Consider the following 27,321-nt stretch of genomic DNA (forward strand, 5'->3'; position numbering starts at 1 on the left):
CGCTTTGAGACTCCTTAAGGGGAGTGAAAGGTGGGATATCAAGTCCAAACTCTTCTTCATCATCATCACTCCTCCCTCCCTAAGTCAGACAGAAGCTTCCTGGGCTTTGCAAAGGAGGTACCAGAGCTCTGGAGGCACCAGGGGAACATTTAGGGGAATAACCTAGTCCCCTTAGTCCAGTGACCGCACACTACTGAAATCAAGCTTTTGGAGAGTTACAGTGCCTGCTGTGGCTGTCGAGAATGATATGGAAGACATGTTTTGTTGTAGCTGGGACAGACGAAGGTTTCTGCTTGTGCTGGTGCAGGTATACCATGTCGTTTCTTCTTTCTGAGCTTAGTGTAAAAGGAACATTAGAAATTGAAACAAAAGCACTAACATTATAGCCAATAGAACTAATGGATTAAACCTCACATCTTAAAGGAGCCCTTAAAACCACAGAGAGCCCCTGCCGATCAGAGGTAACAATACTAGGCTAAATAGCCTGATCTGGTATGAGGCAGCTGCCTATGGTATTCTGCATAGAGGTGCCTTTGTTACTTTTTTTTTAATAAGAAATTTTAAGATGAAAATAATAGGAGGGTGACATGAAAATCCCAGGATTACAAAGGGATTTTCGCTTAAGTGATTTACTGCACTAATAACAAAGCAAACTATTTTGCTGGTAGTTTTTATTCATGGTCACACCAGATTTGCCTTTCAACAAGACTTTGGTGTCTACTAGAAGTGGTAATGTTGAAAACCAAATGCTGAAAACTGCCTAGCTTTGAAATAAGAGGTGTTTTCTTCTTCACCAAAAGAATTGATATAATTATAATAAAGTTAGACTCACAGATGGGAACTTTTCTCTTTTGCCTTGTAAACAGCTTTTCTTTTCTCTTCTTTTTTTTCCTTGTAGAAATGAAGAGAGGAATCTCATTTTTGGAACAACCAATGCTGCCTTGCATAAGAACTCAAAGAGTCTGTTATCATTTGTGCAACTGATGTAAAAAAGAAATGCCTATAAGAATAAATTGTAACGTAAGGGTGCTGCTGTTCTAGGCAAAAGTCTCCTCAATTAGTAAAGCATCACTGCACTGTCAGATCTTGCTAACTAACATGTTGTTGTGATGCTGTATATATTGGCTTTAAAAAACTGGGGCCAAATTCTAAGTATAGAGGCACTTCCCCTCCAATATTTAAGATGAAAACAGAGATGTTCTTGCATACTTGATGGTGTAATCCTATGCATATCTTCTAAGAAGTAAGTCCCATTGAATTTGATGGAGCCTACTCCCAAGTACCGTATTTTTCAGTGTATAAGACGCCCCCCCTCCGTGTATAAGATGCCCCCTATTTTGGGGGGACTCCAATTTCAAAAAATGGGGGGATTGCCCAGAATTGTTGAGCTTTTTTTGAGGCAGAATGCTGAAAATCACTCACCAGACTGACAATCACTGCCAGTCGCAAACGTCACAAAAGCCACAAAGTGTCTGTCCGATTACCACCAGCATGCACAGTTACCACAGCAGAAGTCTATCCACGGCAGCCCTTGCCACAGCCACCAATCAACAACCCAATGGACGCAGCAGTCGCCAATTCAAAGCAGCCCTTGCCGCAGTCACCAATCACCCACCCAATCACTTCTGACAACCTCCTGCCACCAATCGCCTAGCTGCCACCAATCACCCGTTCCTCCTCTGCACTATCCGTGTATAAGGCAAGCCCCAATTTTGAACATTATTTTACAGTAAAAAAACCCTTGTCTTATACACGGAAAAGTATGGTATATGGTTATAGGATTGCAACCTGCAACACCTCAATGTAAGGACCATTGCCGATCCAATCGCCACCATTACACAATAGCTCAAGTCCCTTCTCTCCCTGGCATACACACTGAACTTTGCAATAGTCTGGGTTGATTGATTGATTGATTGATTGATTGATTGATATTACTTGGCTGATATTACTTTACTTTTCTTGAGTTCCTCCAAGGAGCTCAGGGTGGTGTACATAATCCTATTCCTAGGTTATCCTCATAACTACCTTGTGAAGTAGGTTAGGTTGATAGATGGTGGCTGCCTCAGGGTCACCCAGTGAATGTCAGGGCTGTGTGGTGATTCGAACTTGGCCTAATCCCTCATTCTAGCCAATGTCCCAAATACACCAAGACTGTCAGAAATTACAGGCACCAGGTTTGGAAGTTTTAGCAGCCAACAAACACTGGGAAACTTAATTATTTCTAGATCATATACAGGTGTGCATGGCACTCTGTTCTGTCTAGTTAAACACATTGGATGGACTAGTTTACAATCAATCTCTCATTGGCAGCCCCACACATGCCCCACAAATCTGCTCTGATGGGTTGGGAGGCCTCCTGAACATTCGATAGTATGGCATTGGATCTCACTCATTATTTCAGATATATCAGTCTGAATTGTCCTGACTCCAGATTCCAGCAGCAACTAAGATACCAAGTTTACAGAATTACTGGCTAAGGAGCCAGACTAGGTTCCTGACTCTGATCCTGACATTGATGACCAGGAGGCCACTAAATCTGAGGTTGGTGGGTAGAAGCTTCCTGGACCAGATCCCACATTATCAGTACCTATAGATCCAGAGCCTCATGGATGTCTTCCCCCGGACCCTAAGAACCGAGTGCCTTGCTGGTCCAATGTCAGAGGGTGCTCTAGGTGGGAGGCCAAGGAGTGCAAAAGATGTGGCAGTTGGCAGGTCTTAGGGTTGGCCCTTTAAGGAATCAGGCTGTAAAAAAGGGGGTGGAGCCTAGGACAAATAGAATGGAAACTGAGGCTGAAGAGGCCAAAATTCACCTCTCACCTTTGTTACGCATTTTGTGATGCTCCAACACCAATCTTGCTTGCCTGCTTTGAGGACTCCTTTGCCAAGACAGGTCAGGACACCTAGAAGCAAAAGGGTGTCCTTCTCTTTCTCTCTCCATATCCACAAGCACACTTGCTTTCAGGACTTGGAAATGACTTTTATCCTAGGAAACAGAACATCTTTTTTTTTTAATGTTATAGAAATCGCAAAAAGTAAAATACTACTCAAGCATGCATGTTTGTTTTCAACAAACAGGAAAATAGATGCTATAGAGACAAGCAGCAGTTCTAGAAGCAATGGGGGCAGATATGTTGCGGGCGAAGCTTTTTTGAGATGATGAAGAAGAGACACAAGACTTAGGGTGATTGCTGTAAAAGATCCATCAACTTGAATCCAAGGACTCTGCTTGAAACATTAAAGAGGCAAGCAGCAGTATTAGGAAAAACTCCACACACAAAACTGACAGAAATGAAAAAGGAAGAAAAGAAAAGAAATAAATACTACAGAATTATTCACACAAGCAAAAGCAGCTGTGTAGGATTACTATTTTAAAAGTGGATGTAATGTGCATTTCTTTTTTTAAAAAAAAAATTGAAATATGAACAGGTTTTTAAAGAAAACATTTTTTAAAAAAAACCTATGCTGAGGAGAAAATGAAAAGAAAGAATAAATTCAGAAGAAAGTGCTGCATTTTGTCCAAAATAGCTGGAGGGCACCAGGTTGGGGAAGAGTGGGTTCGAGTAAGCCACCACTAAGAAGCCACTGTGAGCACACATTCTGTGTACAAGGAAGCTTAGAAATTAAAGGCACAAAAGACCCATAAACCATGAGAATTTAACAGATCAAATCACATGCACCCATTCAAGAAACTCACTGATTGTTTTTCCCAGAGTTCCGTCTGTCTTTTTAGTTCATTATACATTTGGGATGAACTAACTTACAGGTCTTTTGGAATTCGTCCTAGATTTAGGGACTGCATCTATTACAAACACTACAGAAAAGTTAGCCAATGTTCTACTGAGGAAAACATCATAATCACTCCTTGTGTGGCTTCTGCAGTATAATCAACTTCCAGCACTCAGGAGCAAAATAAATATCAGAGCAGATTTTACCAACAAGTAAAGCAAGCTTTCTAGCCCTAAATAATTTAAAGTAGAAAACTGCCATAAGGTTACCTCATCACTTAAATTCCATGTATCCGAAAGCTGATTCGGGGGAAAATCTAATCGTTGACTCATTTGCTCAACTATCCTCTCTAACACCCAGAACAATATTAGACAAGTTTAAAAGAATGGTTCTGAAATGAAAAACCTACATGATCCATCTACTTGCGTGAGCAATGTAAGTCACAGAATGCCCATAGGGCTTCAGTGAATGAATAGCCTTACCAGATGTTCCAATGCTCATGTGAGTAAACCGCTCACTGTTATTTCTGCATAGGAACATATGAAGCTGCCTCCTACTGAGTCAGGTCATTGGTCCATTGGTCAGTGCTGTCTCTATTGACTGGCAGTAGTTCTTCAGAATTTCAGACAGGAGTCTCAGCCCTTACCTGGAGATGGCAGGGACTGAACTTGAGAATTTCTGAACACAAAGTAGATGTCAGTAAGCTATAGCCCTTCCCAAACTGAGCTGGTGGCTAGACCGTCTGAGCGGGTCCTCTGCTTCTTCTAATGATAATTTCAGTTGTGCACGTTTTTTCCTCTCAATTTCTAATTTTCTCCATGTTTGAAGACAGAAGAATGTTGGGCTCCATCAAAGGTCTACATTCCCTCCACCTTCCCTTCTTTTTCACTGCACGCACAGGCCCTCGCGCACACGGTCTGAGCTTGTCGACAGCTTAATAAAATACAAATGATAATTAGAGACACTTGATCCAAAGGAAAGCACCACAGAAACAAAAAGGTCATCTTTTTTTTATTTCCAAATGACCTAATTAGAAAAGCCTGGAGTGTTGGCTTCAGTATAAGGGTTTTACACATCTTTTCACACAGACTTCCTGCTTGAAATCAGTTCAGTTTAGTGTGCCTGAAGAAAAAAGAGCATTTTATGCCAGCTCAATTACACCTCCCAGAAAAACACCTTCCTCAATTTCCCACATGCTTGATCCGCTGAATGAGTACATCTGATTTACCATCCCATGATGACCATAGGCTATCCTGTGCCAGAAACCTCTGCCAATGTCAAAGAGAGCCTAAAACAGTACTTTAACATCGTTTTGGATAGACATGTATTAATAGTCCAGCAGGAAGCAGCCCACATTCCTGGCCGTGGATCACTTTCTGGAGGGGGAAATCATTTGCCTGCCTTGCCTTACTGTTCTCAGTTATTGCTTCACATTAATTTCTCCGCAGCTGCATAGGTAGAAGTACCAAACAATGCTTGGGGGTATATGCAGTCAATAACCATGCTTTTCGTTAGTTTCCAGTAGGGTTGGGCAAATCGGTCAGTTTTGGTTTCCCTCAGCTTCTCATTCCTTTAGTCTCAAATTCAGTTCTCCACATTAGTTCTCCACATTTGCAATTTCTTTTTATAGTCCTCACAAAACTTCATCAACATTTCAGTGCAAATTTCTGCTTATATGCATATTTGGGGATGCAATTTCCCCTAATACTGTATGCACATTTTTGCAAAGCAACTTCCTCTAATGTAATATGTGGTCCTTTTCACCAATACATGCATTTTTATGCAGGTGTTACCCTCGTATATGATTTGTTGTACACATTACTTGGCTGGAAAACTGTGTTGCCAAATTCAAAAGTTTGAATTTCAAAGGACGGCTGTGCTTCAGGTCATGTATTGTTTTAGAAACTTTGAATTAGGTAAAGGTAAAGGTAAAGGACCCCTGACAGTTATGTCCAGTCACCAACAACTCTGGAGTTGCTCATCTCGCTTTACAGGCCAAGGGAGCTGGCATATGTACACAGTTTTTCTGGGTCATGTGGGCAGCATGACTAAGCCGCTCTGGCAAAACCAGAGCAGCGCACAGAAACACCATTTACCTTCCCGCTGGAGTGGTACCTATTTATCTACTTGCACTTTGACGTGCTTTTGAACTGCTAAGTGGGCAGGAGCTGGGACTGAGCAACGGGAGCTCACCCCATCACGGGGATTCAAACCACCGACCTTCCAATCGGCAAGCCCCAGGCTCAGCGGTTTAGATAGTTCACTTTTAAAGGCAAACAGAATTTATTTCATTTTGTTTTTTTTATTTAATTATTAAATGTGTATACTGCCCTTCATCCATAGATCTCAGGGTGGTTCGCAGCATAACAATTCAAGATAAAAACACAGAATACAGAATAAAAACAAAAGCAATACAATACCTCCCCCCATTTCCTTAGTCCCCAAAAGTATATATTGAGCCTATGTGCATACAGGACTGTTCTGAAGGTCTAGTACAGTGGTTCCCAACCATTTTTTGGCCATGCCCCACCTAATCATCTCTAAAACCCTGATGCCCCACCCCGTGACCAATAATTCTTATTATTCAAAAAGTGAGCTCCTATTCACGTGGAGAAAGCCTAAAAGGCCATTCACTTTTAATAACTCATTCTTGAATTGCCCCCCTTAAAAATCAAATTGCCCCCCTGTGGGGCATGTGCCCCACATTGGGAAAAACGGGTCTAGTGAATGAACATAGACCAGGGGTTGGATTTGTTGCCATAATTCCACTCTCCCTACACAAGTTCCCTGTATGCGCAGAGGACAACTTGAAAGGTGGTTCAGTTTGCTCCTGAGGGAAAGGATATCTCAGAGGGGATTGGGACAGTTCAATCTTACACCCTCACCCCCTTAGGGAAGGCTGTGGAAAACTGCTGTTTTGGACTCAGAGTATGTAACTCCCTCTATTTCTGATGTTTAGGTTGTCATTGCCCTTGGGTTAAGTAGCCAAAACAGCACCAGCCATACACAAGAGGAAGGTAGTGGCAGGTTTAGTATAGTCCCAAGGTTTGAAAAGTCCAAAGACATCCATGAGGAAATTCATATGGGGATTAAACCCCCACAAAACCCCAGTGAGAACCAAGCATGTTCAGTGACTGCATAATGCTGATAAACTGTTGGAAGGAGGCAGGAAATGGGGGTGAGGAAAGTGGAAATGGAATGGCTTAAACCCTGAACAAGCAACACTTCGCACTGCAACATTTTGTGTAGCATCACAAAGTGGTTTTAATTTCCTATCCGTAATCACCTTTGATCTTCGGGTTCCTGTCTTTGTTTTGTTTTCCCCCCTATACAATTTCTTTCAATCTTGATGGAAGTGCATCCTCTTAAAACATTTGCACCTGCACAAGTCTGGGTGTGTTGCTTGAGAAAGAACTGGGTCACTAAGATATAACATGGTTTCAAATACTGAAAGGTACAAATTTTACATGCCAGTAAATCCATCTGTTCAACGTAGAAAATGAGGAAATGCATTTATCTTCAAAATGACAGGCATTAATAATGCTACCTGAAAGGGGGGGAGCCCTTGCATATAACTTGATGGTTTTAGATATTTTTTTTTACCTGTTCAGTATGAAAGCTCATATAATTAGAAAGACAGTGTCCTTTTCAAAATAACTGACAATCACAGCAAAGGGCAAAAAGATAAAATATCTCTTCCTAAAACAAAGAAGTTTTGGTCAGAAAAAAAGTTGAATCTCTGAACACAGGGAGGAGAAAAGAATTAAAAGCCTGAACACCAATGATCACCAAGAAAAAAAGAAAGAAAATTTCTCCTACTGTGTACTGTGTACTGTGGAACTACTGTTATGATTTTCCTTCGATTGTCGTTCACCAATAAAAGGGGGCAGGAATACAGGGCTAAAACAAGATTTTTCACCTCTCTTAGGAAGCTACCTTGTGTTCGACCAGTCCATCTATGTAGTTCATGTCGGGATTCAAGAGAGCAGAGCCTCCAGCTCTTAGGAATTTGGCCACCCTCCAGGTGCCCGGCTTGAATCCTTGACCTCCCCTGCCAGCGTCTGCCGGCAAGATCAAGGGAGGTCTCTTCGGCGATTCTCCTCAACGTGAAGGAGAACACACCACTCCTCCCCCAGGGAGGGGGAAAGAGACAGACAGAAATATATTTACATGTCTTTATTCCTGTCTTTCACCAGTACAGAGAAACATGTCTGCACACTCTGCTTCCCTGCTGCAGAGAGAGAATAAACTCCACCCATGTACTTCCAGTACAGGGTCATGTGCTGCTCTGAGGTAACATCCGGCTCTCAGAGCACTTTACAGACAGTCCCAGTTTCCCACGGGACAATCCAATAGCATCTACATCCTGTTTACCATTCCAGCCACCTGGTGCTTGCTTTTGCATTGCTCCTTTTTCGTAACATCCTCCCCCAAAAGAATCAATGCGTGTTGCAGCAAGCAAAGCATGATCCAGAGAAGAAAACAAACAGTTGTTATACACATAACACTCCCCTGTTGTTTCAGTTCCACCCTTGGAACTCTCCGCCACTGGTTTCCCCAGTGTACCTCTCTGGTTGTCTGGTTTCCAAGGAATGAGTGCATCTGCATTACCTTGGCTAGCAACTCTCTGTTGTGTCTTTGTCTCTGACTTAGACACAGCTCCAACCTGTCCTCGGTTGTTTACAACAGCAACACATGCAACAGCTAAGTCAGCAAACTCTTTTGAGTACCTCTTGGGTGGTTGACCCTTTGTAACTCTCTCAGACCTACGTATGAGGTGCTGATCCTCTCTGCTCACTGGTCCAGTCTCAGGACTCTTTGGAGAACTAGTTCCAATGGTAAACAGTGGTTCATCCTTCAGTTGTGAAGGCCTATCTATTGTGTGAGACTTCCTCTCAATGACTGTGACAACTGAGCTCTCCGAGCTATCAGTGTCATCACTTTCAGTACAGCTGAAATCAGTGAAATCATCATCATCTGAATCGTCCTCAGTGGGAAATGTGTGTACTATCACTCTCTCCTGTTCAGGAGCACTCTCTAGAAATTTTGTGAGAATCACCTGACCAGATTCAGACAAAATTACTCTGTAGAGACCCTTTTCATACGCCACAAAAATGCCTCTGGCATTCTTTACTCCACCTGGAGCTTCTGTTCTCACATGAGACCCAAAAACCTTGAAATGGACAACAGAAGGTTTTCTTTGGAACAGTTTCTCAAAAGGAGAACTTCCCAAGTCTTTTGAAACCTTTCTCACTTTCGTATAACAGAACGACATTAGAGACTCGGCCCAGTACTCATGTGGCAGATGTGAACTTAGCAATTGCGCTTCCATCCCCTTTTGCAATTCTCTGTTCACCCGTTCACAGACACCCCTGTTCCACGCTTCCGCTGAAACAGCAATCTTGTGTCTGATCCCCTTCTTCTGCAGGAACCTTTGGAAATCCTGTAAAAGAAAAATCTGCTTCTCATCTGTGAATAGACAATCAATGTTAGCATCATGCATACCCTTAACTTTGTCACAAAACTCCTGAAACCTCTCCAAGGCTTCCTGTGGCTTTCTCAACACGTAAACCCAGACATAGTTAGAGAAATGATCCACACACACAAGATAATATCTTGCATTGCCTCTAGATGGTTCTAGAGGACCAATCACATCAGCATACACCCGCTGAAATGCCCTGTTGACCCCGGTCTTCTTCTTGCTCACACCTGCAAGAGAAACTAGGTTAGACACAGATGAATTACATTCCATGTAATCACTGTGTGCAAAAGTCAACAAATAAAGTCCATCCTTCTCCCTGGCTGAAAGAAATAACTCTCCATCTTTGTAGATCTTGCAGCTCTCAGCATCGTAGGACAGTTTCAGTCCTTTCTTTGCAATCTGCGAAACACTCAGCAGATTGAACTTCAATTCAGGAACCAAGTAAACATTGTTTATTGTCAAGTCCAGACTCTTAAGATAGACAGTCCCCACGCCGGCCGCTTCCAGCTCCTTACCGTTGGCCTGTTTCACAGCGAAGCTTTGCTTCTTAAACGATGAAAAGAGTCCTTTGTGTGGAGACATATGAACTGTCGCGCCCGTGTCAATAACAAACGAGTTCCCAACGTCTGGCGTGGTTCCTGTCGCCATCAATGCCTTTCCAGGTCTCACCAAAGTCTTGGTGTGACCTTTGCCTGACGCCTCAGGCTTTGCTGAGCGGCCCTTCGCTCCTTTAGGCTGACGTGGCTTCTTACAGTTCCGCTGAAGATGCCCAGCCTGTCCACAATTGTAGCATAGGACAGTATTCAAAGCTACAGCTTCCTTTCCAGTAGCCTCATCGGTGGGGGAATTAGAACACCGTTCCTCCCTCCCCCTGTCCTTTTCTTCCAGTGCAGCATGCCGGCTGTGTTCATCTAGAACCACGGCACTCAGGGGCACTCCCCCCTTCTTGGCATCCATGCTGAATCCAAGGGTTAGATTGCACTCAATCTCAAGCCAGCTTTTTCTTTCCAAGCCAGTAAACTCCAAAAGTTCTCTTCTGTTTACTGCTTTACTGGCAGGCAAAACTTTCGGGCTGTTTTTTTTTTTTCAAAACCCTTGCACAGCTGCGCAGATACACTTTCGATTTCCCAGGCTCTTTTTAGGCCACTCAGTAACTGGCAGACGTTGCCTAGCAACCTGCTCAGGACGGGATTCCTTATCTCACCACAGGAATTCCTGGTATGCAAGCTTGCCCTCAGAGCTTGTTTTTTTCAAACGCAGCTCTTTCTTGTGAACCAGAAAATAAGCCTTTCTGCGTTCATTCTCTCTAGCTCAAAATGCAGCATACCTTATCTGGCTCCGTTGCCTTGAAACACACTCCTCTCGGTGTCCAGCTTGTCTGTTGAGCTTTTGGCTGCAGGCAGACGCTTTTTTTATCTCCTTAGGTGCAGAGGATGGCAACGATTCATCGACCTCTCACCTCTCATGCAGATTCTCATAGATCAGATATCCATCGGTCTGCTACCAGTTGTCGGGATTCAAGAGAGCAGAGCCTCCAGCTCTTAGGAATTTGGCCACCCTCCAGGTGCCCGGCTTGAATCCTTGACCTCCCCTGCCAGCGTCTGCCGGCAAGATCAAGGGAGGTCTCTTCGGCGATTCTCCTCAACGTGAAGGAGAACACACCACTCCTCCCCCAGGGAGGGGGAAAGAGACAGACAGAAATATATTTACATGTCTTTATTCCTGTCTTTCACCAGTACAGAGAAACATGTCTGCACACTCTGCTTCCCTGCTGCAGAGAGAGAATAAACTCCACCCATGTACTTCCAGTACAGGGTCATGTGCTGCTCTGAGGTAACATCCGGCTCTCAGAGCACTTTACAGACAGTCCCAGTTTCCCACGGGACAATCCAATAGCATCTACATCCTGTTTACCATTCCAGCCACCTGGTGCTTGCTTTTGCATTGCTCCTTTTTCGTAACAGTTCATAGTCAACATAGAAAGGTAAAGGTAAAGACCCCTGACAGTTAAGTCCAGTCACGAACGACTCTAGGGATGCGGCACTCATCTCGCTTTACTGGCCGAGCGAGCCAACGTTTGTCCGCAGACAGTTTTTCTGGGTCATGTGGCCAGCATGACTAAGTCGCTTCTGGTGAAACCAGAGCAGCACACGGAAACGCCGTTTACCTTCCCGCCGGAGTGGTACCTATTTATCTGCTTGCACTTTGATGTGCTTTCGAACTGCTAGGTTGGCAGGACATAGTCAACATAGTCCCTCTATATGCAAAGCATGAAGTCTGCTACTGAGCTACAGCTATGCATCATAGGAAGTGTGACATTCCTTTGGCCAAAGGGTCAAAGACACAGTTGCTAGGGATGTACTGAATACTTGGGAAGGCCTTAGGTATGGCCAGACCCAATTCTGTGCAAGATTGGGGATGTGCAAGAGTTACATACCAGCAACAAAGATCTCCTTGTGGCGTTTGCAGGAAGTTGGTCAAGGCAGTTGTTGCACATGACCATCTGGCCCCGTGTTTGCTAATATAGAGTCTGTGGCCACAATGACACCCTTGTGGTCTTTCCCTGGTGACCTCCTGGGAGCTCACTATAGGGACAAATTATTCATTACCCTGCAGGTAGATGAAAGCCAATCGGAAGATTACCTCTGGACTATTTCTCAGCTGTTTGTACATTTACATCACGACATATCACAAAATATACTATCTTATTCTTGCCCCATCTTCTTCAGTTACAAATTTAATTATACAATACAGGTATACCCAAAAGCTGGCTATGATATTGGGAAGAGGGGAAATGTGAAGGTGCTCCTCAAGGGTTTTCTCCTCATTTTTGCTTTCATTTCTCAGTAGAGGGGAACCTGACTTCTGACATTTCAGAAGCCCCCCAGAATTAAAGGTTGGGAAGAATGGTCTCCTTTCCAGTTTTGCCTTCGTACTGTTTTCAGGCTGCAGAACCCTGGGAATCAGGATTAAGCTGCAAAAGAGAAAATGTCAGTACTGGAGCTCTACAGAATGCTGTGTTTTGCTCTTTTTTTAAAAAAAAATGCTACTTTCTTCTCACCTTACCACCTTTGAGGATGACAATGGGAGATCTTAGAAGTTGAATAGCTGGGGATTTCGCAGCATGGATTATGATGATCCACATGCTTCTCTTTAAGAGCCTAAAATACAACTGGACAGAAACCATCCAGGTGAATAATCAGATTTAATAACCGGAGCACCTCTGACCTGAACTCCTGTTTACTGGGATAATGTCCCATTCTTCCACCATTCAGCAAGCACACAGAAAACCTACAATACCACTCTTAGTGTTTTTTTAAATGGTCACATTTAAAAGAAAGTCTTTAGGATATTCAATCCCCTGTTACAATGCAGGCTTATGCGGAAAAAGCTTCCCATGTCTGCTGGAAATGCTGAGGTGATGATGATGATGATGATTAGGTAAAATGGTCAGATATGGAAACTGGGAACTAACACACCTTCCATTTCACATTTGCCTTCTCCTTTCTCATACAATGTATTCACTACACATCACTGATGTTAATTTTCAGTGGGGTTTTTTTTCCTCATTAAAAAAAATCCCTCAAAGCGTAGGTTTATGTAAGCTGCACAATCCAAACTGGAAAGATTTCTGCTTTGTTTGGCAATGGAAATAACTTTTTTTTTTACAGGTTTTCTCTTTCTGTCTTCACATTTCTTAAGCTGGCTGTGCGTCTTGATTGGGGCAATAGGAGTGAGAAGGGGAACACGATCTGCCCAACCTAGTAAAGCAAATATGTTTCCTTTCTTATATCATTTCAGTGTTTGCTTTATTGCTTACATATCTGATCCAAAGTCATTTTAGCTCATACAAGTCCTGCCTGTTTGAAAAAAAAATAAGTAATGTTTTCCTTATGTTCCTTTTTCTTCTTTTTTTCAAACTTTTATATGTAGTTAATTGAGCTGAGCGAAAAGAAGTAGTAACGTCTGTTGCTCCTCCTTGACGATGAACATACAGGCTGTGAGGTGAGGAAGGTTACCAAAAGGAAATAATTTGTTCCTGCCCACACATCAGACTGTGAAAATATTTCTTGTCATAAATATGCTTGTGATGTTGAATATTCATTACAAAGAGTTAAACTGCAAGCTCTGGATGGACTTGCACAGGCCTCTTCTCTACTGATGACAAAAATAAATAAATCATTAAATGCTCATTGTTTTAAAATAAAAAGTTTATACAGTACCTGGAAGTCAACAGTGGTCTCAGACCCACCTTTTTAAAAGTTTGGTGGGTGAAAGTTTGGTGGCCATTTCATTAAAACACACATTATGAATACTGAAGTAAAATTAAGAGGTAGAGATAGAAGAATCAAGTTCTGAATGGGGTTCAAAAGGAAAAGTGTTGAATAAACACACACACACACACACACACACACACACAATTTTTAAAATCCTCAATTGGTATGAAAGAAGATTCTGGCAACAGATACTATGTAAGTGACACATACCCAGACTCTTTTCAAGAACTTTTTTTAAAAAAAAAATTCCTCGTCTCCACTTGAGAGAAATGGTGTGGTGTAGTGGCAAGAGGGTTTAATATTAAATCCCTGCTCAGCCATAAAATTTAATGGGTGACCTGAGACGAGCTCTTGGCTTAGCCTACCTCAAAAATGTTTTGTGATAATTTTTTGATGGCTTGAGGAGCAAGGGTGGGATGCCAGTGTGAAATTATTGTTGTCCTTGCATATAATAACTTCATTTCAATTTTACAAGAGAGAAATTAAATTATATTTAAGAAAAAACTGTAAAGGATCTGGCGTTAAAGGATCAGGCAAGAAGTCTTGAAGGATAGTTAAATGTGTTTTCAAAAATGAAATTCAGAAAAGTCTCATTTTCACAAAAGGGGGGGGGGATGTGAGTTGGATTCAGAGAAGGTTCTTTCACCATGGAAAGAGACCTTTGCGTTTGGTTGCAGGGAGGAGTCAACATTAGCGTTGTCACACTGGCACCTACTGGCAAGTTTCTGAAAGAAATCAATGTGGAGTCCATTTCATGAGCCCAGTTGCTTTACCTAAATGGTTACAGAATGTCCCTGCCAAACCTGTCAATGCAGAAGTCAAAGGATAATTCTTTCCTGATAACCCTGCCAATAATAACGAGTTTGCGTCACCTTTAGCAACGAAAAGGACCTAAATAGTGAGAAAACAAATATTGTCACCAAAATGTTAATGAAATGCTAATATGCATGCTAATAAGTTGTCACAGATGACCACTAAATTCAGGTTGTCCTGTCCTATCTTTTGCGAACAAGGACGTCCAGCTTTAGAAAACCTACTGATTGTGCCTCTTTGTTCCTTTTTTGTTCGTCTGAAAAGAAAAGAAAAATGTCACCGGTTACAGAGCACAGATCTGTGTTGCTTATTGTACAGAGAACTGAATAATGTTTTATTCGCTAAACCACAAGGATGTAGACCACTGTCCAGACAATGACTAACACACTATTGGGTACTTCAGACAATTTGCTCTGCCAATTAATTAAAAACAGTTTGGTATGCCAAGACTTTTGAAATATACGCTCACAGGGAGAGACAAGGAGGGAAGCTCCCATGAATTCTGTAACTCTTGCTTGAATCAGCACGAGGTCTTCAAGGGAAGTCTGGAACTGGAGCCTGTCCAAAGAAGAAACATGCCTAGACAGATATAGGGGTGCAAGCACATAAGAACATCATCAGAGCCTGCTGGACCAGGCCAATGGCCCATCTAGTCCAGCGTCCTGTTCTCACAATGACCAACCAGATGCCTGTGGGGAACCTGCAAGCAGGATTCAAGCACAAGAGCCCCTCCCCTCCTTTGGTTTCCAGCAACTGGTGTTTAGAAGCATTGCTGACAGAGCATAGCCATCATGGCTAGTAGCCAACAATGGCCCACAACAGCTCTCTTTCACCATCCAGGCATTCACACACTTGCCACTAAGCCACAGTGGGCCCCTTTCTACTTTATTTGTTAACCAATCTGGTGCAACTGGGTAACGTCGACTCTCCTCATCCATGGCAGCAAAGCAGACATACTGGACAACTTGAGTATGTTGGTGGGTGTCTTCTCCCCATTACACTTCACATAAAAGCATCAAATGCTTAATAGTCAGCAATCACTCACGCAGGATGTGAGGGATTTGCATGATCATAATCATACTTTATTGACGTTAGTAACAATTTACTAATTATCAGCAATAGGTTTCTGAAAAACATTTTTCTTTCCATTAAGTTTGTTTCCTAGTGCTCCTCTGAGGCACAACTGAATATTCATGTGTACATCAAATCACAGTTAATTTGGCTTGTGGGTTTTTTTTGTTTTTTTTCTCCCCCAAGATAGGCTGCAAGCCCATCATTTTTGTTGTATGTTTACAGCATTCGCTCTATGTATAAAGTCCTTACTGGTCTGTTTCATTACCAGATAACATTGTTTTCAAAAGGAACTGAATGATGTGTTCTATAGTTGGGCTCTATGTCTACTCTTGGAATAATCTTGTGTAACAATGTCTACACCTCTGTGGGCCTCTAGGCCTTTTCTGAACGCTTGTCTCCGTGGGTTTTCAATCACATGGAGAAAGGCAGTTGGGTGAAGCTCCTTGCCCTGCATGCATCATCACACTCCGTCCTCATACTGTCATTTTTTGGGAATCAGGAAGTCAGAAGGGGAGAAGCCTGCCTATTTATGTATATTATGTTGGAAGCCATTCAGAGTGGCTGGGCAACCCAGTAAGATGGGCAGGGTATAAGTACCGTATTTTTCGCTCTATAACACGCACCCGACCATAACACGCCCGTAGTTTTTAGAGGAAAACAAGAAAAAAATATTCTAAACGAAACAGTGGATGTATGATTTTTGTGGTTCATGCTGTGGCCACAGACATGTGATCTGACAGTGAGTTTGGACTAGCCCAATGCAAAAATCCTGAGGATCCATGTGAATCGATGCTTTGTAACCACATTTTTGCACCACTGCGGCCCCAGGCAACAGTGGGTGCGTGGTTTTTTTGGTGCATGGTGTAGCCATGGACATGCTATGTGATCTAATGGTGAATTTGGGGTGACCCAGTGCAAAAATCCTGAGGATCCATGTGGATCCGTGCTTTGTAACCACGTTTTAAGTGGGGAGGGAAGGAAAAGCACTCAAGGGACAAGGAGCACGCGTGGGGTGTGTGGAGAAGGATGCTGCTAATAATGCAGAAGAGGGGTATAAGGGGAGAAGGCTCCTCTCCTCTCCCGCTTTGCTCCTTTAAAGAAGCAGGCTCTCTGTCCCTCTCTCCTCCCCACTCAGCGGCTCTTCTCCCGCTTTGCTGTTTCAAAGTGAGCCACGGAGGAGGGAAGGAAGGGGAACCATGGATCCTCTGCTCACGACTGCAGCAGATCCCCCCCGCCACCCATAGGCATTCCCTCCATAACACGCACAGACATTTCCCCTTACTTTCTAGGAGGAAAAAAGTGAGTGTTGTGGTGCAAAAAATACGGTAGGTTGTCTCTTCTTCTTCTTCTTCTTCTTCTTCTTCTTCTTCTTCTTCTTCTTCTTCTTGTCTCCATGAGCTAGAACCCTGCATGCCAGCTAAGAGGGACACCAACACATGTTAAGCAACTTCCCCTCTTCACATCTTCCCCTATCATGTTGATAGTAGGTTTGTGTCAAAACCTGTCACCCACGTCCTCATTTTGTGCACCTGGAAAAGAGGCTCCTGCATTGTGTATTGCTCATACTTCTTTTACAAAGAGTTTTAGGTTTTTTTGTATACTTTTGGTGGGTGACTGAGCTTACATTATTGTTGAAAGATGACCATATTAAATATTTCTGTAGCAGTTTGCAGCCTCCCCAGCTGCCTGTGCTGCCTGATCTCAAAAAGGGTGATGGGAGGAATTATTACATGGCAAATTAAGTGTGGAAAGCAGGGACAGATGGCTACTGAGCATTTCTATTACTATTATTTATTGAATTTCTATACTGCCCTTCAGTTGAAGATCTCAGGGCAGTTTACAATATAAAAACACAAAAAAATACCATCATAACAAACAAAACAATACCCCCACAGTTTAAAAAGCCATAGTTTAGCCATTGCCTTCGGACAATGGCAGAATTCCTCTGATCGGGAGGAATTTGCTCTGTGGAAATCAGGGTCTGGCCGCCACGGCGAAGGCGGGGACCCACAAAAATCACAGGCGGGAGAAGCCTGTGAACGTGGGATTCGGCTGGCACTTTTTGCGCCTCCCCTACTCGCGGGGAAACCCAGTTTCGGGGATCCGGAGCGACGTGGGGTGAGTGGCGCGGTGCTTTGAATCGACTGCTTTTTTCATGGAGTGAAGCCGCATTGCTGTTGCCGGAGAGCGCTGACTTTTTCCTGTGGACAATTTAATCTTAAAATAACTACCCGTGAGTAGAACGGAAAATTGGATTTTTAAACGTCTTAATTTGGCACCGAAACGGGGAGGTTTAAAACAGGAAGTCCGCCTTCCCCTTTTGTAAATAGACTGAAGCAAAGAGGCTGCAAGCTAAAGTATTGGAAAGTCTTTTGCAAAGGATTAAATCTCCATCGGCTAAAATCATTAAACTCCCCTTGGAAGCAGGAGAAGAGGGGGGAAATTCTGGATCACGTAAGCCTGCAGGAGAGAGAGTGAAGAAAGATAAATCACCACCGCTTTGAACCTGGAAACGGGCTGCTAGTAAGACGGACGTTTTGGGAAAGTTCATTGACTGTGAATAAAACGTATGTTGACAGATAGTTAAAGAAGAGAAATATATTGTTTCCATTGTTTCCTTCTGTGCTTAAAAAGGAGTAAAAGTAACTGAAAATTGAAACTAAATTTGTTGCTTGATCGGTGTTTAAAAGGATTGATACAAATAGAAATTGTTTCCCTCTAGAGGGAGCCTTTGAGACTGTTACAGGAGTGGAGCTGGGGGAATTTCCAGCTGCAGAGATAAAAAACTGTGAGAACCAGGGATTGACCTTGGACTGGCAAGAATGTCGACAGAAGAAGCCATAGTGATTGCACTATGCAAGATAAGTGCTTCATTAGAACAGCTTCATCAGAAGACGGATGTGATGACTATCAAAATTGATAATCTGGGTCAAAAAGTGACTGATTTGGGACAAAAAGTGAACATCTATACAGAAACTATTCAGGTGGAGAAGGCGAGGGAGAAAGTTGTTGTTGAACCTCAAGTAATACAAGTGGAGAGAGCCCCAGCCTTACAGAGGCAATTTGACAAAGTTGTTGCCTTCTATGACTAAATTTAGAGAAAGTCAGATTCTGAGGATTGGAGCCCTGCTTGGACTGGAGAAGGAATGTTGGATAGATTCCCTCATGCAGGGATGTACTGACCTTTGGGACCTGGACTTGGGTCAGGAGGAGATTGGAGTTGTGGGGACCTTCAGTTCTGGAGGGACTTTGAAACACGTCCTAAAATATCTTCTGGACTTTAGTTTTAATTAAGGAGATTTGGCTGACCTGTCGAGAAGGAGCAAAAATATTGCTAGCTTGGAGCTTCCCCGGGATCTACTCCTCAGCATCAAAGGAAGGAAATTAAGAACAAGATCAGCAGAAGACAAAGTAAAGTGCAGGTATAAATACGAAGATCTGCAGAAGGGACTTGGAAGAGAATTAAGAGTCTCGGACAGAAGATCACCAGGTTGATGGACCATATGGATTTGACGGAAAGGACTGGCAGAATCCAGGACCAGGGAGAAGAGACGGTGGAAGAAGATTGGAAAAAGACTAAAGTTTATTTATAGAAATATTGTAAAATTAATGAGTGCTAGAAAAATGTTGGAATGAAATTACATGGCTTTAGTAGAAATGTTATAAGGAGTTAAGTACAAATAAGTATTATGGTTAAAATAAGTTAAGATAATTATATGACAGAAAATAGAGAAAGATGGAAAGGAATTGCTGAAATAATTAATAGATGCGGAATACAAAAAGGGAGGTGAGAGGAGATCGATGAAAAGAGGGAATGAAAGATAAGGTATTGATGTATGTTTTTTTAAATCGTTTTTGTTTTCTTATGTTTAGTTTAATGTGTTAATGTTGTGTTGTGTATTGTTTATTGTATTGTATTTTCTTTCTTTTGTTTTTTCTTTTCATTTTTCTTTTTTCTTCTTTTCTGTAAGGTCTAAAAGTAATAAATATTATTTAAAAAAAAAAATAAAAAGCCATAGTTTAATTAGCCAAAGGCCTGGGATAAGAGGAATGTTGCAGTGAGATTAGTCTACTCACTAATTTTGTTTTTTAAGGAAGCCCTTCCTTTTACACACACACACACAAAATGTGCATTGATTTAAAACTGGAAAAAGAGAGACTTCACTTTGAAACAAAAAACACCAAAGAGTGGTCAAGCACATGGTAAGCTGTCTGCCCTTTGCACCTCTCCTTCTGCACTGAAGGGAGAACCCAGCTGAAGACACCAGGGGAAGTGTAGGCATCCAGGAAGACTGTAAAGTGCAGACCACTGGAGAATTAATGGGGAGGAGGGAGAGAAAGGACATTTATCAAGCACCTTTTGGCCACCTCAAAAGTAACCTAGGCACAACAAAAACCCATGAACATTCCACTTTGCTAATTTTCAAATGCAATTTCTTTTTTCATTGATTGATGGGAAATGTTCTTTAAAAATACAAGAGAATTATTTCAGTCAACAACGTTGGGGAAGGGCCAGCACAGAGTGCAACAGTAGGAGTGTGTAATTGAGAGTATAAGGCAAGAAACACCTGAAGAGGACTACTTGCTCTGTCTAATCATCTCTTGATCTGCTATGCCATTGTGGGCAAAGTACTGTATTAAAGCTGAGAATAATAGAAAGGTAGTAACACTGTGTTTTAGGATGTTTCACCTGGGAACCTTACAAATGCCATTTCCTTTAGACATGCATGTGGGGGGGAGCATCATTTATCCCTGCTCTGGAGAGTGATTGTTTCTTTGGTGACATCAGCAGTCATCAGACCAATCCCCACCCTCATATTGGACCTCTCTCCTGTGTGTACACTAGGCACTTAGGAAAGAGCAAAAGGTGGAGTTGAATGTTATGCCAACACAAGCATTTCGGCTCACCACATGGAGTGATCCCCCCATCCTCCTGCTGCACACTGTTCTGAGGGTTCTCCCAATCCCCTGATCCAATTTCAGGGGAAGGGGACCCAGGGGAAGGAGAGAGGGGAAACCCCATTGCGCAAGTGGAAGTCCTTGTGTGGGGCTTCCGCTGATGGGGCTTATTAGGCAAAGCCTACCCAACAATGGCCCTGCTAAGCAAGGCCAAGAATGAATGTGGGGAGTCAGTGAAGAGCAACAGCATAGCTGCTGTCTGGAAACATAACCAGAAGGTATTGTGTGACTTGGGGAAGGAAGCAGTAATAGAGCTGAAAGAGCCCCACAGGATGGAAGCGAAAAGAAAACATAGACCAGAGGAAAGATCCATTCCAGGAAGTTGTGACTGACAGTCAAAAAGAGAGACAGCTACAGATTGCCATTATAGCCCCCTTTTTAGTTGCATGATTTGATGGGATTCTTGCTAGTTTTTATTTATATTCCTTGCAGTATTTACAGGCCTTCACTTTTAGTTTCCAGGACCTGATGTACTCAAAACACACATGATGTTCAGCTGCTTGATCCTTTTCAAAGAAGTGGTTTTTTTTAATTAAAAAAAAAGACAAAGTAGCTTCAAAGCCCCCAGTCAAGTCTTGCAGCATGCCTTTAACCCTTTCCATTCCTGCCACTTACCTATCGAAAATAGCTCCTTTTTCCACCCATGGAAGAAAAGATGTAAGCAGTTTTGATTTTTATCATGTTGAAATTTCCATCATAAAATGTTAGACCAAATAATAAAGCAGTAATTTCATAAATTTAGCAACTGCAATGAAGATGCCATTAAAATGATAGGTTAACGATGTCGCTGAAAAAGAGTAAACAGCTTAAATATGAGTGAGTTGATCTGCACACGAATATCTTCCTGAAGTTCATGATGAGAAGTGGTAGTAATGATGCCAAGATTTGATATATATTTTTGATTCCTCAGGGGAGGGGGGCAAACTAAATTGGAAATGCAAATATTATTCAGAACCCTGTTGCTGATAAGTTATTATGTGCTTAACCACCACCACCAAAAAAAAACAACCCACAACCACTACACAATGAACATATGGATCCATGCTACATGAAAGCTCTTGATATTGTTTGTATGTTATTGCTAAATAACCAAGGGATTTTTATCTCTACAGATACTCTTTTTAAAAATCATTCTGCCTTGGGGCAAATTGTCTTGCTTGCATTAAGAAATTGCCTTCGGGTGTCAGAAATAAAACATAAGCTTTCTGGGGTTTTCAAAGAAACTTTTCACAAATGTTGAGGGCTAACTAAGTTGATGTTGTTTCTCAATATTATTTTTAATGCCCCTGTATTCCATATAGTGTAAATCAGTTGAGTGGTTTCAGAACATTTTGTCAGAGATGTTATTACTCTCAAGGCAATGAATATATCATATACTAGTGGTTCCCACCTCCCCCCCCCCCCGCCCCCATGGACCACTTCAAAATTGCTGAGGACCTTGGCAGACCACTTAATGGTTTTTCTGCCTGTCCTATTGCTTGCTTCATCCTTTGCTAGGGAAAAAGCTGTGCTGGGACTCCAAGAAGGGGTGCTAGGCTAGAGATAACAAACTGAAATATTAACATTCTATAATGAAATGGAAGAGATCACTAGAGTCCCTTTCAGCAAAAAAAAAAAAATTACAAAAGCAAACAGCCTCACTAAATGCTAAAAGAAGAAGGCCAGATTGGTGGTTTCTATTTTGTTTTCGTCGTTTCCTCTATTCCAGTAAAACCCAGTTAATAATACCACATTGTTCTGCTAGCTGCGAGTCTTGCTGTTTGCCTGCTTTTTCTTCTGGCTTGTTAATAATATATGATGCCATCCTGCCCAAAATCTGCAGCTCTAGGACTCGTGCACACAGAGAGAGTGCCAGAAACATTGTGCATGTGCCCTCTAGTTGACCGTCTGTGTCAATGAAAGAAGCCCCTGTGCAGAGGTGACCCCTTTACCCCTTGTGGTTGCCATCACTGTCCCACAGAGTTTCTGAGGGTACTGCTAGTCTGTTGCTCAAGCAACCATGTGTATCATATTGAGTCACCCTCCGGCTGCATTTTTGGTATTTGTTAAAGAATTCACAATTACTGCTTACAGTGATAAGAAATCTTAATGGATGGAGAGAGAGAAACATGAAATACTTATGTATTACGTTCCTCACACTTTCGCCAGGAGTTGTGGGTGGTGTACAGGTGCCTCCCTCTCACACACACATTTTATCCTTGCAAGAACCTTGTGAGGTGAGTGATGATGAGAGATGGCGACTGGCCCAAGGTCACCCAGTGAATTCATGGCTCAGTGGGAAGTCAAACCTGATTCTCTGTATTCTATCCACCACGCAATACTGGCATTGCACTATTTTAAATTAATATTGTAATAATTATACTAAAGGTTAAAAAAAAAGGTAAAGGACCCCTGGACAGTTAAGTCCAGTCAAAGGTGACTATGGGATTGTGGTGCTCATCTCGCTTTCAGGCCAAGGGAGCTGGCATTTGTCCACAGACAGCTTTCCGGGGTCATGTGGCCAGTATGACTAAACCGCTTCCGCAATGGAAACTTCCGCAAACTAAACCGCAATGGAACACTGTGATGGAAGCCAGAGCGTATGGAGATGCTGTTCACCTTCCCGCCACAGTGGTCCCTATTTATCTACTTGCACTGGTGTGCTTTCGAACTGCTAGGTTGGCTAGAGCTGGGACCGAGCAATGAGAGCTCACCCTGTCATGGGGATTCAAACCACCAACCTTCTGATCGGCAAGCCCAAGAGGCTCAGTGGTGTAGACCACAGCGCCACTCGCGTCCCCTCAATAATTCTACTATCAGGCAATCAAACAGGGTTGAACTGTATTAGAGCCAAGGCTAGGATTCTTTAAAAAACAAACAAACCTGTTTCTAGTATTGCATTATTAATGTTTCTATCCTGCCCAGGGACCTTATGGTGAAGGGTGGGTAAGAAATTGCAATATCTATTATCATTATTACTGTTATTATTAGGTCTGCCTGTTATGGGGTGCTTGGAGCTAAGCAGAGGTGCCAACTTGAATAAAATATTGGGGAGGCCCAGGTAAGCTCTACCCTGTACAACTGATCACAAGATGCTGTGCATGCACACCATTTGAATGGCAATGCCCATCAACTTTGGGGGCAGGGGCCCCTCAAATATTTTATTGGAGGGGCGGAGAAGGGATCTTGGCCCCTGGGGGTTGGTTCGTATGAAGCAAGGTGCACTTGACTTTCCTGCCTGCTCAGAGTCTGTGTTGTGCCTTTAGCCATCTGTGTCACTTGTAGCAGGGCCTCTGAAAGGGACCTCGGAGTTTGTGTTGGTTTGTGTAGAAGAAGGCCATCTCCCAAGATATATGAAAGATTTGGTATACTCTGTCTGCAGAGTTATTCCTTGTGGTTGTTGATTCAAATGTCTCTGTATTCCCTGGCAATGATCCCTAAAAGCAGGAACTACAGAACTGTATGGGAAAAGTCTGATTGATAGTAGACTGCCAATCTGTTATCATTAGACATTATATTTGTTGCATCAGTAGCTTAAAAATAGAATAAACTTAATACAAATATTGCTATTTCACTACTGAAGAAGTTGTAGCAGTCATGTATTTTTCTGTAAACATGTTCCTTCCACCCACTCCCAAATTGTCGTATTTGTTGGAAGCCCAATTTAGTGGCAACATAGTTATTCCATCCCACCCCCACCCCAGTCTCTGTAATTTGTCAATAATAAGGGAGTGTTTTGTAATAGAAAAACAACAGTAGTCAGGAAATACAAAAAAATCCTTCCTCAATTTGCTCTTTTTGAAAACAGATGTAGGGGGGGGAGAGAATCAAGTGAAGTGAAGTTTATTCCCGTTAAAGAGGGCGAGATTAAGCAGGGGGGCATACAAAGAGGAGGGAAATATCCTTATTTCCAAAGCCTGACTTTCTGGGTCTGGCTGCTGAAGTTAAATGTCCCTACTTTTTTCACGATGCAATGCTGAGAATGTGGTGGGAACAGGATAGGGCAGGAACTCAGCTGGAAAATATCTCAGATAGACGAAATATTTGTCAAAGCATTTTCTCATGTGAACATGCCTATAGCTGGTATATGCCAGTCACTACATCAGGGCATCTGTTTTATCTTGGGGCCTGGGGATTTTTTAATAAAGATCGAGTGAGAGAAAGTGCTGTCTAAGGCAGCAGAACCAGAGAGACAACAAAGAAATGCAAGTTTGTGAACTGGACAGACTTGCAAGTGGCAAGTAGGAAAACAAATCAAGCTTCACTATCCTTAAAGGACTTTTCCCAAAATGAAAGCAATACAACAAAAGAACCTTGAGGCTGATTATTCCTACACACATATACATACACTCGCTTTAGACTTGCAGCAATCCGTTATTTGCCAACAAGGCATCATTGTGCATTTTCTCCCTATAACATACACATCAAATTTGATAGCTCCCCATTTCAAACAAATCTTCACCAAACTATTAGAAAACACGTTTTCTCCCAGATGCGCTGGTGTACTAGTAGATTCTTCTTTCCGGCTGAGAAGAAAACAAGGCACAAAATAACTATCAGTAGCTTCTTCTTTTTTTCAGAGTGCAAAAACAGATGCCCAAAACAAAGGCATCTGTGTTGGAGGTAGATGGGATCAGATCAAACATGTTCAAGGTTGACAAAAACAACAGCTAAGGTAAGATATAGAGGCAAAAGGTGTGATTGGTTGAAAAGAGGCATTTTATAAATGGCAAGCCAAGGAATGTTAAAACATCACTATTGAGGCTCTGGGGGCTTCCAGATAGGAGTTTGTTGTGGAATTGGTGTTACTCATGTACACAGTTTTACTTGTCATGATATCATTGTCATCAAAATACCAGCTCATACGTTTTCTTTTCTTTTCCATTTTGCAGAAAATCTGATTCCTAAAGATAAGCTATTCTACATCTGCACCTCTATTTCTGAGGATAGCTTATCTCTAACAAGGAACAGTCATAGTCAGTGAATCAGTCGTAGTTGGCCAAAGGAACTCCAGGCCTTTGATAGACAAGGATGGATCTCGGATTACTCATAAACTACACACCTGCTCCTTCAGGGGGGATGCAACCACATCCAGCAGGTCACCTGCCTAAGTCCAAGCCCCAAGAACTACCAACCCACAGAGCCACTGGCTTTCCAGAGTTCCGTCATACTTCATGGTCCCTTATCCTGCCCATCACAGCATTCAGACACTGGTCCAGCACATCCACCTCCTTAGCTGACTCAGGTGAGAGGGAGAATAGAGATGAGTGTCATCTGCACCATATTGGCATCCAAGGCCAAACTCCTTAGTGACCTCACTCAGTGATTTCATATAACTATTAAACAGTATGGGGAACAGAAAGGAACTCTGTAATACTCCAGAGCATAACGGCCATGGAGAATTAACTTCAGTCTCTATCACCTTCTGGAACTCGTCATTCAGGTAGGACTGGAAACACCATATTACTGTGCCTCCAGCTCTTTCCCCACAGGGCCAGTTCAGCAAGATACCATGGCTGATGTATCAAAAGCTGCTGATAGATAAATGTGAATCAACAGAGTCTCTCTCCCAAAGGAGGTCATCTACCAGGGCAACCAAGGATATCTTAATCCCAACATCAGGACTGAAAGAAGACTAGAATGTGTTTAGATAATATGTTTTCTTCAAAAAAAACAAAACCCAGTCCCCAATCTCTCTTGAGCACCTTGCCCAGTACAGTGGTATTTGTGAGCAGGGTCCAGAGGGGCTCCTCAGGAGCTGAAGGCACTGCTTTCTGACATGGAGGCATTTTCCACCCCTTTGCCCCATCCAGTCAATCCCCCACAGCTGACCCTTAGTAGCTAATAAGTCTCAGTAGCTGTAAGGTCATAAGAATCTTGTCTGCTTCCTCAGGCCACAATAACTGAAGGCGATCCCATAAAATCTGATTAGGTGGTGCTTTGGATACCTCCACTGGGATTGTACCAATTGCAGTGTCAAGATCAGAACAGATGTGAGTGACTTTATATTCAAGATGCATACAAAGACTGCCTTGATCTGGCTAGATTATCTTCATTGTAAGCAATGAGCATCTAGATAGATAGATGATAGATGATAGATAGATAGATGATAGATAGATAGATAGATAGATAGATGATAGATAGATAGATATAGATAGATAAAACAAGAGCTATAATTCTGGTAGAACAGCATAAGTCATCGCAATTCTCCTTCTGAGTGTTTTGCATGCACATATGACCAGGCTTCAATAGTCTCAGCAAACAACTTGAACTCAGAACCAGGAGTGGGCCAACAGTTGAAGGCCACATGCCAGCAGTCGTCAGAGCTTGGAGTTAGCACAGATGACTTGAGATAAATGTAAACAAAAAAGTCTAATCTTCAAAGCAAAACTCGTTTTGCTACAAACATAGCAAATATCACCATGCACCTGCTTAGTGTTCGAAATGGGAACAGAATCAAAAGGAAGAAGTAACTGGCTTTTGAAGAGCTGAGTTTTTCACAATTAAGCAATTAGCTCAAGCACATAATTGCTTAATAAGTATGCATACTGATATAGGAGCGATCTAACATCCCTGTTATGCTGTACAGAGTCAGTGAACAGCCACGAAAGCATACATTTCAGATGTGTGCTGTTGTTTTAATTAGAGGATATACACTGCTTGACTCAGATTGGGCAGATGAGACTCTGGAATGCAGAGCCAGAGACTGACTTGGTGGCCTTGAGCAAGTCATTAATTTAGCCTCAGTTTCCCATCTGGAAAACAACAATAACATAAATGGACTTGGGGGGGATATTTATTTATTTAGTTTTGAAAAAGGAAACATATTCACCCATGTTATGGTTAATGGACTGGGGTGAAGATACTGTATAGTTAATGTTCCCACAGACATGCACCCACACACCCACATTATGGTAAATGTGTGAAATATGGGATCTGTGTCTTGGGAAATGTACATAAAAAGAACAAGAAAATGACCAGCAATCACATATCCACTATACACATTAGCAG

This window comes from Podarcis raffonei, chromosome 11 (genome assembly GCF_027172205.1).
Source record: "Podarcis raffonei isolate rPodRaf1 chromosome 11, rPodRaf1.pri, whole genome shotgun sequence".
Taxonomy (NCBI): Eukaryota; Metazoa; Chordata; class Lepidosauria; order Squamata; family Lacertidae; genus Podarcis; species Podarcis raffonei.